General features: G+C 37.9%; 1 protein-coding gene across 2 annotated transcripts in view; it reads right to left on the bottom strand.

The window, feature by feature from the left end:
* The window catches only part of AUNIP (aurora kinase A and ninein interacting protein), a 33,474-nt gene that overhangs the window by 6,444 nt on the left and 11,020 nt on the right, over positions 1-16,010 (bottom strand). The window contains exon 1 of one of the 2 annotated variants that reach the window (XR_013171179.1): positions 8,985-9,209. The exons of the other annotated variant lie outside the window; for it this stretch is intronic. The gene's annotated coding sequence lies outside the window, so the exon portion shown is untranslated. Of the gene's footprint in view, positions 1-8,984; positions 9,210-16,010 lie in introns of those variants that run through there. 2 annotated transcript variants of the gene reach the window in all.

The raw sequence follows: 16,010 nt of genomic DNA, 5'->3' as shown, positions 1-16,010 counted from the left end.
CCAGCAGAGGGGGCTGAACACAACCAAACGCCAATTGTGGAATTAATTAACAAATTCTGATAACAAAATACGCCTCAGCTCAGGTGAACCTGTCAAAGCGGAGATTGCTCATTTTTGCCCCGGTGCCAAGGGGGAAGGGCTGACGGAAAAAGAAAAGAAAAAAAAAAAGAAACAGAAGTTTTTGTGGATGTGTTTCTACAAAGGTTTGACTGCCTTTGGATACAGCAGCAGGACTTCTCAGGCTGCAACTGCCCCAGGCATAGGCAGAAACAAGCTCGTTTGAGGGCTTGTCTGGAGCCTGTGCCTTCTCCGGGGGAGGGGTAAAGCCCAACTCCGGTGGACTCCGTCCCTTAAGAAATTCAGACACCAGGGCTTGGTAATTTGAAGCCATTAAAACCAGTCTACAACCTCTCCTCTGTCTCCACCACGCCCCCAGCAGGGAGAGTCTGCTTAAAAGTTACAGGTACCACATCATCTTATGCTAGTGGGACCTGCAGGCAGACAAGTGCCACATACTGGGCAGGATAAGAAAAAGAGAGTCCAGAGGCTTCACAGGAAAGTCTTTGAACCTGCTGGGTCTCACCCTCAGGGAAAACTGACACAGGTGAATCTTTCCTTCTAATAGGAGGCCAGTTTGGTCTGGGAAAATCCAGCTAGGGTCTGTAATACCTAAGTAGACCCTCCTAAAAGTGTGTGTGTGTGGGGGGGGAGACACCATACAGGCAGGGCGAGAAACAAGAAAACAAGAACTGAAAAATTCTCCCCTGTTAAACAAAACCTAAGCTAGAGGTCCAGATAAAGCTGAACTGAATGTCAAAGAACAGACAGACAACAAATTTATCCAGCAAGAAAACCCTAGGTAAAAGAAGTGAAAGCAATCTCCAGAATAAACTAATTAAGGTAATTAAATGCCTAGATGCCAGCAAAAAATAATAACTAATCACACTAGGAAAACTGAAGATATGGCCCAGTCAAAGGAACAAACCAGCAATTCAAATGAGATACAGGAGTTGAAACAATTAATTCAGAATATACGAACAGACATGGAAAAGATCATCAAAAATCAAATCAATGAATTGAGGGAGGATATAAAGCAGGCAAGGAATGAAAAAAAGAAATCGAAAGTCTGAAAAAACAAATCATAGAACTTATAGGAATGAAAGGCACAGTAGAAGAGATGAAAAAAACAATGGAAACCTACAATGTTAGATTTCGAGAGGCAGAAGATAGGATTAGTGAACTGGAGGACGGAACATCTGAAATCTGAGAAGAAAAAGAAAATATGGGGGAAAAATGGAAAAATATGAGCAGCAACACAGGGAATTGAATGATAATATGATGCGCACAAATATACATTTTGTGGGTGTCCCAGAAGGAGAAGAGAAGGGAAAAGGAGGATAAAAACTAATGGAGGAAATTATCACTGAAAATTTCCCAACTCTTATGAAAGACTTAAAATTATAGACCCAAGAAGTGCAGCGTACCCCAAAGAGAATAGATCCAAATAGACGTTCTCCAAGACACTTACTAATCAGAATATCAGAGGTCAAAGAGAAACAGAATCTTGAAAGCAGCAAGAGAAAAGCAATCCATCACATACAAGGGAAGTCCAATAAGACTATGCGTAGATTTCTCAGCAGAAACCATGGAGGCAAGAAGACAGTGGGATGATATATTTAAATTACTAAAAGAGAAAAACTGCCAACCAAGAATTCTATATCCAGCAAAATTGTCCTTCAAACATGAGGGAGAAATTAAAGCATTTTCAGACAAAAAATCACTGACAGAATTTGTGACCAAGAGACCAGCTCTGCAAGAAATACTAAAGGGAGTACTAGAGACAGATACGAAAAGATAGAAGAGAGAGAGGTGTGGAGAAGAGTGTAGAACGGAAGACTATGAGTACAGGTTAAAAGAAGGAAAATTAGATATGACATATAAAATCCAAAAGGCAAAATGGTAGAAAAGTACTACCCGTACAGTAATAACACTAAATGTTAATGGAGTAAACTCCTCAATCAAAAGACAGAGACTGGCAGAATGGATTAAGGACCTACCTATATGCTATCTACAGGAAAAACATCTTTGATCCAAGGATAAACACAGGTTGAAAGTGAAAGGCTGGGAAAAGATATTCCATGCAAATAACAATCAGAAAAGAGCAGGAGTAGCTATACTAATATCCAACAAATTAGACTTCAAATGTAAAACTGTTAAAAGAGACAAAGAAGGACAATATGTATTAATAAAAGAACAATTCAGCACGAAGACATAACAATCATAAATATTCATGCACCAAATCAGAATGCTCCAAAATACATGCAGCAAACACTGAAAAGAGAAATAGACACATTACCATAATAATTGGACACTCTCATCAATGGACAGACCATCTAGACAGAGGATCAATAAAGAAACAGAGAATTTGAATAATACAGTAAATGAGCTAGACTTAACAGACATTTATAGAACATTACACCCCACAACAGCAGGGTACACCTTTTTCTCAAGTGCTCATGGATCATTCTCAAGGATAGACCATATGCTGGGTCACAAAGCAAGTCTCAATAAATTTAAAAAGATTGAAACCATACAAAACACTTTCTCAGATCATAAGAGAATGAAGCTGGAAATCAATACTAGGCAGAGTGCCAGAAAATTCACAAATATGTGGAGGCTCTACAACACACTCTTAAACAACCAGTGGGTCAAGGAAGAAATTACAAGGGAAATCAGTAAATATCTCAAGGCAAATGAAAATGAAGACACAACATATCAAAACTTATGGGATGCAGCAAAGGCAGTGCTAACAGGGAAATTTATTGCCCTAAACGCCTATATCAAAAAAGAAGAAAGGGTAAAAATCAAGGAATTAACTGTCCATTTGGAAGAACTAGAGAAAGAACAGCAAATTAACCTCAAACCAAGCAAAAGGAAAGAAATAATGACGATTAGAGCAGAAATAAATGAAATTGAGAACATGAAAACTATTGAGAAAAATCAATAAAACCAGAAGCTGCTTTTATGAGAAAATCAATAAGATTGATGGACCCTTAGCAAGATTGACTAAAAGAAGAAGAGAGAGGACGCAAATAAATAAGATCAGAAATGGAAGAGGAGAAGTAACCACTGACCCCAGAGAAATAATGGAAGTAATGAGAGGATACCATGAACAACTTTATACTTATAAACTCGACAATGTAGATGAAATGGACAACTTTCTAGAAAGGTATGAACAACCAACACTGACTAGAGAAGAAATAGGTGACCTCAAAAAACCAATCACAAGTAAAGAAACTGAACCAGTCATTAAGAAGCTCCCCAAAAGAAAAGTGCAGGACCAGATGGCTTCACATGTGAATTCTACCAAACATTCCAGAATGAATTAGTACCAATCCTGCTCAAACTCTTCAAAAAAAATTGAAGAGGAGGGAAAGCTACCTAATTCATTCTACAAAGCCAACATCCCCCTCATACCAAAGCCAGACAAAGATAATACAAAAAAAGAAAACTACAGACCAATCTCTCTAATGAATATAAATGCAAATATCCTCAACAAAATTCTAGCAAATCGAATCCGGCAACATCTTAAAAGAATTATACACCATGACCAAGTAGGATTCATCCCAGGTATGCAAGGATGGTTCAACATAAGAAAATCAATTAATGTAATACACCATATCAATAAATCAAAGCAGAAAAACCACATGATCATCTTGATTGATGCAGAAAAGGCATCTGACAAAATTCAACATCCTTTCCGTTGAAAACACTTCAAAGGATAGGAATAGAAGGGAATATCCTTAAAATGATAAAGGGAAATATGAAAAACTCACAGCTAGCATCATCCTCAATGGGGAAAAACTGAAAATTTTCCCCTAAGATGAGGAACAAGACAAGGATGTCCACTATCACCACTTTTATTCAACATTGTGTTGGAAGTTCTAGTCAGAGCAATTAGACAAGAAAAAGAAATACAAGGCATCAAAATTGGAAAGGAAGAAGTAAAACTCTCACTGTTTGCAGATGATATGATACTATATCGAAAATCCAAAAAAATCCACAGCAAAACTAATAAATAAGTACTAATAAATATTACTAATAATAAGAGCTAATAAATGAGTACAGCAAAGTGGCAGGTTACAAGATCAACAGTCAAAAATCTACAGTGTTTCCATACACTAGTAATGAACAATATGAGGGGGAAATCAATAAAAAAAATTCTATTTACAATTGCAACGAAAAGAATAAAATATTTAGGAATAAATTTAACTAAACAGACAAAAGATCTATACAAGTAAACTACAAGAAATTGTTAAAAGAAATCACAGAAAACCTAAACAGATGGAAGGGTATACCGTTTTCATGGATTGGAAGACTAAATATAGTTAAGATGTCATTTCTACCTAAATTGATTTACAGATTCAATGCAAAACCAATTAAAAGCCCAACAACTTACTTTTCAGAAATAGAAAAACCAATAACCAAATTTATCTGGAAGGGCAGGGTACTCCAAATAGCTAAAAGTACCCTGAGAAACAAAAATGAAGTCAGAGGTCTCATGCTACCTGACTTTAAGGCGTATTCTGAAGCTACGGTGGTCAAAATGGCATGGTACTAGCATAAAGGTAGATATACTGACCAATGGAATAGAATAGAGTGTTCAGATATAGATCCTCTCATCTATGGACAATTGATCTTTGATAAGGCAGTCAAGCCAACTCACCTGGGACAGAACAGTCTCTTCAATAAATGGTGCCTAGAGAACAGGATATCCATGTGCAAAAGAATGAAAGGGGATCCATATCTCATACCCTATACAAAAATCAACTCAAAATGGATCAAAGACCTAAACATTAGCTCTAAGACCATAAAGCTGTAAGAAGAAAATGTAGGGGTTATATCTTATAACTCTTATAATAGGAAGTGGTTTCCTAGACCTAACACCAAAGCACAAGCATTGAAGAAAGAAAGAAAGAAATGGGCGTACCTCAAAATTAAACACTTTCGTGCATCAAAGAATTTCATCAAGAAAGTAAAAAGATAGCCTATATAAGGGGAGACAATATTTGAAAATGACATATCAGATAAAGGTCTAGTATCTAGAATATATAAAGAGATTGTTCAACTCAACAACAAGAAGATGGACAACCCAATTACAAAATGGGCAAAAGACTTGAACAGACACTTCTCAGAAGAGGAAATACAAATGGCCAAAAGGCCCATGAAAAGATGCTCAACTTCCCTTGCTAGTAGGGAAATGCAAATCAAAACTACAATGAGATATCATCTCACACCCACCAGAATGGCCATTATCAATAAAACAGAAAACAAGTGCTGGAGAGGATGTGGAGAAAGAGGCACACTTCTCCATTGTTGGTGCGAATATCAAATGGTACAACCGCTATGGAAGGCAGTTTGGTGGTTCCTCAGGAAGCTAAATATAGAATTGCGATATGACCCGGCAATACCATTGCTAGGTATCTATTTAGAGGATGTGAGGGCAAGGACACAAACGGACATTTGCACACCAATGTTAGCAGCATTATTTACAATTGCGAAGAGATGGAAACGGCCAAAATGTCCATCAACAGACAAGTGGCCAAACAAACTGTGGTATATACATACAATGGAATATTATGCAGCCATAAGACAGAATAAAGTTATGAAGATGTAACAACATGGATGGACCTTAAGGACATTATGCTGAGTGAGATTAGGCAGAAACAAAGGGACAAATACTGTATGGCCTCACTGATATGAACTGACATTACTGAGTAACATTGGAGAATTTCATTGGTAACAGAGTCTATCAGGAGATAGAGATAGGGTAAGATACTGGGTAATTGGAACTGAAGGAATATAGATTGTGCAACAGGACTGATTGTAAAAACTCAGAAATGGATAGCACAATACTATCTAACTGTAATACAATTATGTTAAAACACTGAATGAAGCTAAATGTGAGAATGATAGAGGGAGGAGGGCTGGGGGCACAAATGAAATCAGAAAGAAATAGACGATAAAGACTGAATGGTATAATCTAGGAATGCCTAGAGTGTCTAATGATAGTGACTAAATGTACAAATTTAAAAATGTTTTGCATGAGGAAGAACAAAGGAATGTCATTACTGCAGGGTGCTGAAAATAGACGGTAGTTAATTTTAAAATTTCAACTTTTGTGTGAGACTAAAGCAAAAAATGTTTATTAGGTACAAAATTTATATTTTGACTAGTGCATTTCCTAATATAACTTATGTGGACAGCTTAATTGAACACCGTAAGTACATGGCACCTTGACTAGGGCATGAGATTCTGTAGGTTTGTCCAGAGTGATACCTCAATAAATCCCAGAAGGATTTGAACAGTGAATAAAAAAGCATCTGCAAACTCCCCTTGGGGGAATGGTGAGAAAGGGGGAAAATTCCCCAAGTAGAGAATTCTTGATATTCTCACAAGCAGTAGGCAAAACCAAAGCAATAGGCTGAGCCCCCAGTCTGGGGTTTGTTCATATGAAACTTAACCTCACAAAGGATAGGCTAAGCCTACTTAAAATTAGGCCTGAGTCACCCCCAAGAGAACCTCTTTTGCTTCTCTGATGTAGCCTCTCTCTCTCAGCCAAAGCAACATGCAAACTCACTGCCCTCCCCTTTCTACATGGGACATGACTCCCAGGGGTGTGGACCTTCCTGGCAATGTGGGACAGAAATCCTAGAATGAGCTGGGACTCGGCACCAAGGGATTGAGAAAACCTTCTCAACTGAAAGGGGGAAGAGAGAAATGAGACAAAATAAAGTATCAATGGCTGAGAGATTCCAAACAGAGTCGAGAGGTTATCCTGGAGGTTATTCTTATGCATTAAATAGATATCCCTTTTTAGTTAAGGCGTAACAGAGAGGCTGGAGGGAACTGCCTGAAAATGTAGAGCCGTGTTCCAATAGCCTTGTTTCTTGAAGATGACTATATAATGATATAGCTTTCGCAATGTTACTGTGATTGTGAAAACCTGTGTCTGATGCTTCTTTTATCTACCTTATGGACAGATGAATAAAACATATGGATTAAAAATAAATAAATAATAGGGGAAAAATGTTAAAATAAATTTAGTAGGTTGAAATGCTAGTGAATGAAAGGGAGGGGCTAGGGGGTATGGTATGTATGAATTTTTTCTGTTTTCTTTTCATTTCTTTTTCTGAATTGATGCAAATGTTCTAAGAAATGATCATGATGATGAATATACAGCTATGTGATGAAAAAATGTTCATATTGTATGTTCACTGGTTTTATTAATAAATATCTAAAAATAACAATAATAATAAGATAAAATAAACTGTAATCACTATGTGAAAAGCCACTGACATGGTGGCCTTGTGCAATTATATACAGTAATAAGAATATTTCTATATATTATTTGAATAACTAGCCGAATTCCTCTGCCTTTTAGTAGCCATGCCTGCTCCTCTCTAAGTCTAGGCTAATTAACAGCTACCTGTTCCACACACTTGAGAATATTTAACTGGAAGGCTAAGTCAGAAATAAAATGTGATCAGATAAGGCTTGATAATAGAAGAGGGATTTTTATCTCAATTTTTTACTTTGTGAAATCTGATAACTAGCTTTATGTTTTTCTTGTTAGACTTTAACGTATCAAGTATCAATTGCATATTAAATTGAAGTTTTATATTTTGAAAAACCAGTATAAATGCTCCTTGTGGCTGGCTTGGCTCTAACCTTTCTGCTTTAAGGGCTCAGCAAAACCCAGTCGTGAATTGCTTGGTTCTGTGGGAGCTAGAATGGCCACTGGGGACCTGCAGAATCCCTACCTACCCTAAAGCTTCTCTTTTCTGATCTCTTCTTGAATGCAGAAGATGTTTTTCCCCACCTAAAATGAACAGACATATTAACACCAGAGAGGTATGATTAGCAATGCATGAAAGGGAGAGATATGTCTTCCCAAATGCTCTTGAACCCTTTCAGATGAAATCTGTAGGATTCAGTCACTGCAGAAAAGGAGCTGTTCTGGAGACGAAAAAGCAGGCTGGGGGGAATTAAAAGCAGGCTGGGGGAATGAGTTAAGGGGAGAAGGGACAGTACCCAGGTCTAAGCTTAGCTTTCAGTGAGGTGGTCTCATTACATCCTCAGAGCAAATACCAGTGATGACCCAAATACAGAATCTTAGGAAGTCCGGGTGTCTGTCCATGCTTACAACAAAAACATTTGTAAAAAAAAAAAGCCCTGGTCAAATCCCAAAGGAAGTGGACTTTATGAAGCCTCTTGGTTTTCACCACTGTGTCTCCCTGGTCCTACTTTCATGCTGCTTGGGCCCAATGCTTCCTTGTTCCCGTTTCTGTCCCTCTGCCCCTGTCTTTTTCTTTGTCGGTTTTTCCTTTGCTCCCTCTCCCTCTTCCTCTAGGTCCCTGTCCCCAGCTCTCTTTCTTCCCTGGCCACAATACAAAATTAAAGTATGTTTTCCCAAATAGATGTTTATGAAATAGAGTTCCATGTGCCTTGTTCTTCACTTCACAAGCAGATGTGTGGGACATTGTATTGACCTCATTAATGACTCTTGATAAAAAAAAGTTTCCTCACATAACACATGGTAACTACTCATGATAGTTGCTGGTCTTTGGAGAAAATCTTGTAAGTCTATGTGCTTCATTTTTTAATGTTTAAATAAAAGAGAAATTCAGTGACTTATATTTCTTCTTGAGAACACTGAAAACTGGTTAGGAAGGGGGAAAAGAAAAACAGACACACCTTGAATGGGCAGGGTTACATCTCCATCTAATCAAAAGCTCCCACCCAAACAATAGGTCTTGCCCCACAAAACCAGATTAAGATTCAAAGAACATGGCTTGTCTGGGGTATAAAACAGTTTCAAAACAGCACACCTAGAGAACCCTGACTAATATATCTGTATTAGTCATCTACCGCTGTGTAACAAATTACCATAAAACAGCAGCTTGGATAAACATTTATCTTACATAGTTTCTGAGGATCAGGAATATGGGAGAAGGTCAGCTTGGTGGTTCTGGCTCATGGTCTCTCATGAGGTTGCAGTCTTGACGTTGACTGGGGCTAGAGTTATATGAAGCCTCAACTGGTGCTGAAGAATCCAATTCCAAGATGGCTCACTCACATGACCACTGTCAGGAGACCTCATTTTCTCACCACATGAACTTTTCCATAGGGTAATATGGCAGCTAACTTCCCAGAGTGAACAAATATAAGAGGTCATAATGCTATTTATGACCCAGTCTCAGGAATCACATACCAACATTTTCCACAATATTCTATTATTAAAAGAGAATCACTGAATTTAGCCAAAACTCAACTGGAGGAGAATTAAACCACACTCTTGAAGGGAAGAATATTATGGTATTTTTAAACTATCACAGTCCACCTTCTGGCCACAAATTATTTACTTTTCTCACACATGCAAAATATACTCAACCTCTCCCAAGACCCTCCAAAAGTCTCATCCTTTTATAGCATCAGCTCAAAAATCTAGGATATTGTCATCAAAAATAAGTACAGATGAGGCTTTCAGATATAGTTGTTTAAGTACAGTTCTTTTAGATCTATAGGCCTGTGAACTAGAGACAAGTTATCTTCTCCAAATATATTCAACATACCACCAGGGATCAGGCATAGGATAACTGCGATAGACATTCCTGTTCACAAACGGGGGAAATGGGAGTCACAAAGGAGTTACCAGTCAATGGCAGTTCTGAAATCCAATCAGGCAAATGCCGGAAGTTACTTGATTAAATCTTAGTCCTACTCCTACCGTGGAATAATTCTCCCTCTGGGCTCCTGGTTCTGCTCCAAGTTATCTTTCCTGTTTCACAAAAGGTGACCTGTGTTTGTGACTGAGTAACATACAAACTGAATATCCCTTTCTGACAAAGGAGAAGCAAAATCTATAATATCAAAATAGTATCATTAATAACTGGTTTTGACTGTTTGGGACTGTAATCCTTTCAACCAGATTTTTCCTTGCCTCAGATAAAAAGTGCTGGTGGAGCGCAGATGTCAAATGGCAGGATGGGATGCTTTATAAATCATTCTCTACACTATAAAAATGAAAGAGCTGGAAAAAAAGGAGTGAAATTAACTAGGTGGTGACCCTGGAACCAGAAGGACATTTAGAACAAATAAAGGAGTACCAGAGTTAAGTGAGTGGCAGCAGAGAATTCAGTTTTTATAAATGAAAGTATGAACCACTGACCGTCACCCACTGCCTAGCCCCGCAGTAGTAGTTGTAGAAACAGCTGCATCTGTGGCAACAGAACCTGGATTACGGGAGTGGCCAGCTGGGCCCAAAACTGGCAGGTGAAACTACCACCTCTCAAAATTGAAGTTGAGGATTTGGTTGATCTGAGGGATCCCTAAGGGACGAGGGCAGACGCTGTCCTCAGTTACCGCTCTCTGGGCAGCAGTGCTTTCAGGCTCTTATTGGCATCCTCTGGAGACAAAGAATTGGTGTGCCTTCTATAGATATTATTGGTTTGTTTCTTTCTATATGTGGGTGTTTCCTGGACTGGCAGACCTGAGGGCACAGCACAGACTCTGGCCTTGGTTTCAGTCCTCTCTGCAGCAACAGCTTCTGCCCTCACATCAGCATCTACCAGGACTTAAAGACCCAGTGCACTTTTCCACTGGTTTGGTTTCTTCTTTCTCCTGTTGAATAGTCTGGCAGAAACCTGAGGGCCCAGTGCAGATGCTAGCCTCAGTTTCTCTCAGAAGCAGCATTTCTGGCCTTATACCAGCATATACAGGGACATGAAGATTTAATGCACACTTCTTTTTGGTCGGTTGGTTTTTCTTTCTCTGTGTTCTATTTTTGGGTTTGGTGGATCCTTGAAGGACTAGCAATGGGCACTGGCCTAGGTTTTCAGCCTTGAAAGCAGCAGCTCTGGTTTCCCACCAGCATATAACAAAAGGCTTGAAAGGCAATACAATTTGTTTATATTTTTCCCTTTTCTTTTTCTTATTTTTTGTATTTTGTCTGTTGGTATTTTTTTCTTTTTTTCCTTTTCTCTCTCTATCTTTTTTTTCCTTCTTGTTCTTAGTCTACTGAACTAAAGAGTATAGATTTTCAGGTGCATGGAACATGATTCAAAGAATGTCCAGTTTACAAAAAAAAACTTAGAAAACATCAAGAAGACAGGAAAGCATGGCTCAGTTACTGGAAAATAATTTGATGGAAAATATTCCGGAGGAAGCACAGACTCTGGAATTACTAAGCAAAAAAAAAATCTCAAAATAACTCTTGTAAATATGATCAATGAACTAAGAAAAACATGGACAAAGATATAAAAGAAATCAGGAAAATAGCTTATGAACAAAGTAAGAATTTCAATAACGAAAAAGAAACTATAAATAAAAAGCAAAAGGAAATTCTGAAACTCAAAAGTACAATAATCGAAGTGAAAAATTCAGCAGAGAGGTTCGAGAGTAGACTGGAGAAGGTAGAAGCAAGGATGAGAGAACTCCAAAACAGAACAATTGAAATTGTCCAGGTTGAGGAGCAGACAGAAAAAAAAAGAACACAGCCTGGGACATCATCAAGTGTACCAAAATACGCATTATAGGAGTTCCAGAAAGAGAATAAAAGGTAAGATAAGGGGAGAAAAAATATTTGACGAAATGATGGCAGAAAACATCCCAAATTTGATGAAAGATATTAATATACAAATCCGCGATGCTCAACAAATGCCAAGGAGGATAAATGTAAACTAATCTACATTGAGAAACATGTTGATCAAATTTTTCCTATCCCAATTTCAAAGACAGAATTTTAAAAATAAAAAGAGAGAATTGATGTGTCACCTATAAGAGTCCTTAACAAGATTAACATCCAATTTCTCAACAGAAAACATGAAGCCTGATTCAGTGGGAGGGCACATTTAAAGTACTGAAAGAAAAAACTGTTATCTAAGAATATACCTGGCAAAGTTGTCCTTCAAAAATGAAGAGATTAAGACATCTCTGGAAAAACAAAATCTAAGGGCATTCATTATCACTTGGCCTGCCTTACCAGATATTCTAAAGGGAGTCCACCCTGTGCAAAAGAAAGAACACTAGACAGTACCTAAATGCTGGATGAATAAATAAAGATCTCTGGTATAAGCAGCAACGTGAGTAAATATAAAAGCCAATACTATTATGTTTCTGGTTTGTAATGTTGTCTTTTACTTTTTTATAAGGCTTAAAGTTCAAATGCATATAAAACAAACAAAATCTTGTTATGGGCAATAATGCATAACAATGTAATTTGTAACAAGAACAACATAAAAAAGGAAGGATGGAGGGCTATAAGCTATTAAAGTCAAGTTGGAAGCAACACTAAATTGTAATAGACTTAGTATGCTAAATGTAAATCCTTATGGTAACCATAAAGAAAATAAATAAAAAATCTACACAAAAGGAAGGATAACTGATTCAGAATGGCTCATTATAAAATAGAATCTAAACAAAAAGGAAGATAGTAATGGAGGAAAAGAGGGGCAAAAAAGGTATAAGACTAACAAAAAACAATGAGAAAATGGCATAAGTAAATTCTTGTTATCATCAGTAATTCCCTTATGCAAACAGATTAAACTCTCCAATCAAAAGATCAAGATTGGCAGAATGGTTAAGGAAGCATGACCTGACTACATACTGTTTACAAGAGACACATCTAAGATTCATCATTACAAATAGGTTGAAAGTAAAAGGCTGGAAAATTTTTCATGGAAATAGTAATCAAATGAGAGCAGGGTTGGCTGTATATGCACCTAACAGCAGGTTATACAAAACATATGAAGCAAATATTAACAAAATTGAAGGAAGACTAGATAGTCCTACTTGGAGAATTCAAAACATTACTTTCTATTCTGGATAGAACATCTAAATAGAAGATCAGTAAGGAAACAGAGGACCTAAATAACACTATAAACCAAATAGTTCTAACAGACATATACAGAACACCCAACAACAGCAAAATACACATTCTTTTCAAGTGCACACAGATCACAAACCATACTGTTGGAGCACAAGAAAAGTCTCAATAAATTAAAAATATTGAAATCATAAAAAGTTACCTCTAGGGGAACATTTGGGGAAGATGGCAGGTTAGGGAGCTCTAGGACATAGTATTTCACCTAAAACAATAATTAAACAGGCAAGAACTGGCTGAAACAATCAATTTCAAACTCCAGAGGCCAGAAGAACTATATGGCATCCAGGGAAGAGATCAGGGAAGACACTGAAAACTACAGTAAAGAATTGTAAATTGCTCTCTGTGTACAGAGCAGCTACTGCTACTCTCACAGCAGGCCACCATGGGGTCCAGTCCCCAGCTTGCTGCTGCTGACAGAGAAGGACATAAAAATCCTCTTCCTCAAGATCAGGGCTGGGCACAGCAGATCACGGATCATGGCTTTTGAATAGTGAATTTGGATCACTGGGTCTTGGCTTTGATGGCAGTTACTGTTTCAACCCATCCCAGATATAGGTGGTACCGGCCATTCTTTCATCCATACCTGGACAGGGGCAGAGGCAGTGGAGATTTAGATACGGCACTTCTTCAGGGCTCCAGGAGACAGTTAGTTGAATGCTACATTGCAGGAAGTTCAGCCATGAGGAGACGTCAGAGAGGCTTTCAGTGCCCTTCCTGGTTCCCTCGCCAGAGCACTTTGGAGCCAGTCTGTACCTGCTTTATGGGTCCCTGGCCCTGTTTTGATTGGGAAAAACTGACTTGGGAAAGTCCTCTCTAGGCTGACTCTCATCCCAGAATCTGCCCTCCAGGCAAAAGCCGCATGAGACAACTAAAGGAGTGTAAAAATTATGGAGGTGGACCATCTGGGACAAAGGCCTGCCAGCTTCAAACAGCTCTCCCAGGAGAAGGAGGTCTATGTTCTGAGAAACAAAAGGGACAACCAAACTCATGTTAACAGGGGAACTCCAAAACAATAAGAAAAGCTCAGGACAAGAGAGGCCCAGAAAGACAGGAAAAAAACATGTACACTGCATTTGCCTTGGGCAGACCTTCCTGATAAGAGGATTGAAGCTCAATAAAATTGCTGTCTTATCAGTTGGTTCTAAAATCAAGAAACGAAAATTCCAGGGAGTAAATCCCAGAGTTAACATTTAAAAATATTAAACATACATTGTGCAGCAAAAGAGCACAAGACAAACAAAGAAACAGGAAATGATGACCCATCCAAAGAAAGAGGATAAAAATATTAAAACATCAAAGAAGATAAGAACATGGGCATTCTGAACAAAGTCCTTAAGAAGTGATCTTAAAAATGTCAAAGAGATAAAAGAGAGTACAGAGAAGTAACTAAAAGATATCAGTAAAACAATGAATGAACAATATAAGAGTCTAAATAAAGAGATACAACATTTAAAAAGGAACTAAACAGAACTATTGGAGCTGAAGAACACAATAACTAAAATGGAAAATGCTCAGGAGAGTTTGAGGAGCTAAATGAAGCTGGCAGAAGAATGAATGAATGAACTTGAAGTCAAGACACTTAAAATGAGTCAGGCTGAGGAGCAAATAGAAAAAGGAAATATTAAAAGCAAAAATAGCTTAAGACAGCTGTGGAACACAATCAAGTGCACCAATATATGCATTAAAGGAGTCCCAAAAGGAGAAGAAAGAGGGAAAGGAACAGAAAGAATAGACAAAGAAATAATCATAGAAAACTTCCCAAAATTAGCAAGACATGAATATGCACATCTAAGAGGCTCACAGAACATCAAACAGGACAAACATGAAGAAAAATACACTCCATCTGTGCCAGGTTGAAACTGTTGCACACCACAGAATAGCCATGTTCTTTAATTCTGATTCAATATTGTTAGATGGGATCTTTTTGATTAAGTTGTTTCCATGGAGATGTGACTCACCCAATTGTGGAAGGGACCTTTTGATTAGGTAGTTTCCATGGAGATGTATCTCTACCCACTCAAGGTGGGTCACTTACTGGAGTCCTTTAAGAGGGAACCATTTTGGAAAAAGCTTCAGAGCTGACATAGGCATAGACATTGGAAATGCCCCTAAGGAAGCTGTTTTGAAACCTGAAGTCAAAGGACAGCAGATACCTTCCCAGCTGACAGAGGTGTTTGGACACCATTGGCCTCTCGTAAGTCAAGGTATCTTTCTCTGGATACCTTAGTTTGAGTATTTTTATGGCCTTATAACTATAAACTTGTATCTTAATAAATCCCTTTTATAAAAGGCATTCCATTTCTGTACTGTATTCTGGCAGCATTAGCAGACTAAAACACCATTTTATACTGATTACACTATCAAATGCAAAGGACAGGAAAGAGTTCTGAAAGCTGCAAGAGAAAAGCAATGTGTTATGTACAAGGGAGTCCAAATTAAATTGAGTGCTGATTTCATATCAGAAACTATAGAGGCAAGAAGGCAGTAGGTTGAAATACTTAAGGTACTAGAAGAAAACAACTCCTAGCTAAGAATTTTATAGCAAGTGAGATTCTCTTTCAAAAATGAGGGTGAGATTAAGGTATTCTCAAATAAACAAAAGCTGAATAAGTTTATCACCACTAGACTTACCCTATAAGCAACATTAAAGAGAGTTCATCAGACTGCAAGAAAAGAACACTAAACAGTGATTCAAAGCAGCCTAAAGACATAAATACCTAAAAGTTTGCCCTCTAGGAACAGGAATAAGACAAGGATGCCCAATGTCACCACTGTTATACAACATTGTACTGGAAGTTCCTGTCAAGAAAAAGAAGTAACAGGCATACAAATTGGAAAGAAAGAAGTAAAACTTTTCTTCTTTGCAGATGACATGATCCTATATACAGATAATCCTGAAAAATCCACAACAAAGCTCCTGAGCTAACAAATGAGTTCAAAAAAGTGGCAGGGCTATTAAGTATAGAACTACCATTTGATCCCACCCTCCCACTACTAGGTATATACCCAAAAGAACTGAAAGCTACGGATTCAAAAGACATTTGCACACTGATGTTCATAACAG

Source organism: Tamandua tetradactyla, chromosome 2 (assembly GCF_023851605.1).
Source record: "Tamandua tetradactyla isolate mTamTet1 chromosome 2, mTamTet1.pri, whole genome shotgun sequence".
In the NCBI taxonomy this organism is placed as follows: Eukaryota; Metazoa; Chordata; class Mammalia; order Pilosa; family Myrmecophagidae; genus Tamandua; species Tamandua tetradactyla.
Note: the sequence above shows the minus strand (reverse complement) of the source record. Positions and strands in the feature narration are given on the sequence as shown.